The sequence below is a fragment of the Tympanuchus pallidicinctus genome, unplaced genomic scaffold (genome assembly GCF_026119805.1).
Source record: "Tympanuchus pallidicinctus isolate F22 unplaced genomic scaffold, pur_lepc_1.0 scaffold3, whole genome shotgun sequence".
Taxonomy (NCBI): domain Eukaryota; kingdom Metazoa; phylum Chordata; class Aves; order Galliformes; family Phasianidae; genus Tympanuchus; species Tympanuchus pallidicinctus.
Genome location: NW_026294747.1, coordinates 46,388,630 through 46,390,362, shown reverse-complemented (window position 1 = coordinate 46,390,362; position 1,733 = coordinate 46,388,630). Strand labels below are relative to the sequence as shown.

The 1,733-nt window shown below is 37.8% G+C and overlaps 1 pseudogene; it reads right to left on the bottom strand.

Annotated features, from left to right (window-relative positions):
- Positions 1–362: 362 nt before the first annotated feature.
- Positions 363–462, bottom strand: LOC128087429 (uncharacterized; annotated as a pseudogene).
- Positions 463–1,733: the final 1,271 nt, after the last annotated feature.

The window sequence follows — 1,733 nt, the reverse complement described above, 5'->3', positions numbered from 1 at the left end:
AAGTAAAGTAGATGGGGGGTAAGAAAAGTAGAAAGGCTCCCAAAAAGAATTACAGCAGCGGAGACTATGAAATAAAAAAATATCATCTAATTTTAATGCAAAAACATTTGATTCCCATATGCCCATAAGGATAGAACAGCTCCAGCATTTCTACTTGATGGCGAAGCCCACAGGGGTGTGGAGTCCCTTTTGCTACAGCTTGTTCCACACTGTGAATTAGGTGAGGATGCTTCCTAGGTTCTCTTTGGAATCACAGAATCATCTAAGTTGGAGAAGGCCATCACGATCGTTAAGTCCAACTATCAGCCTAACCTACTGAGTCCCATTGCTAAACCATGCCCTCACTGATAATTCATGGAATCAAAAACATGGAATGCTTCAGGAATTTGCTTGTCATCCTTGTCTTGGGGCAGTGCTAACTTCTGTATCATTCCACTTTGGGTATATCTGCTGTAGAAGCAGTGCTTCTTGCTTTCACCTCTTTGGTGCGAACAACCAATGACATTAGTTATAATGCTACCTTCATTCAGCCATCTTAATGAGGTGATTGTATTTGTTTACCCTGAATCACCAAACTGCTCATTTTGCTTGTCCTGTTTCCTGTCCTGCTTTAGTCCAAATCAGGTTGGTTGAGCTTTGGCAAATGAGTGTCTCAGAAGCCAAGTTTTCCCATATATAGTGAACTACTGTAAAGTGAGAAGCAGCCTGGGATAATGTATAGCAAGGTACCTGCAGGAGGATACCTCACGCCTTCGCTACACCATGAAAAGTTGTATTAGTCACTTCTAGGACAATCAGACAGTGAAAGGAGAGGAAGGCTATACATATAACAGTCGGTGTTACCCAAACAACTTTTTATTATCTCCCCAGTGGGAAAAAAGACAGCAGGATGATTTTGACCCAGGGATTGCTACTTGGGACCTCGCTGGCTTAATTTTTTTCTTCTTTGGAACTAATCCCAGCTCTGTGTTTTCAGACAATCATTTGGTTGTTCTTGGTTCTTACTTTACTAAAATCAACACCACAGAGGGCACCTTTTTTTTTTTTTAATCTTGTCATATTGCTCTCCAATAACACTCCTTCATACCTATTCCAACTAAAACTGCAGTAGGATATTTCAGTCCTCTTGAACAACGATCATCAGAATTCAACACAGTGTGTCAAACTGTATGTTTCTCAAAGGTAATGAGATCTCATGAAAAACTTAATACTTTCATAGCTGTGTCATTTGTAGTTATATTGGTATACACCAGAACTGTACAAACAGACCTCTCAGAGAGATTCAGACTAGCACAGGTCTGTTCACATTTAATAGATTAACTGTCAAAAGCCATTGTTAGGCAAAACAGAGAAATTTTGATCAACTGATCAGTGTTTAGTATTACCAGAGGGGAACGAGTAATACACACAGAACATGAATTTACTTTGAACTGGAATTGTTGGAGAACATGAAAGCAAGCAAAACTGTTGAAAAATGCCAGTTATTGGAGCTGGACAAATTTCTACTATTAGATAATGTAATTATTCCCCAAACTGTACTTAATTATCAGGTACACAGATAAATTGAAATTTTTATTTCTTTTTTAAATATTGAAAATTAATTGAAAAAGGCTTTATAAGACAGATAATTAAACAAATATGCTATGAAACAAGGCCATGTGCAATTTCATTTTATGTGTAAATTACATGTAGGCCCAAAGGGAATGCAGTCTTATTATACAGTTTATTCCTCT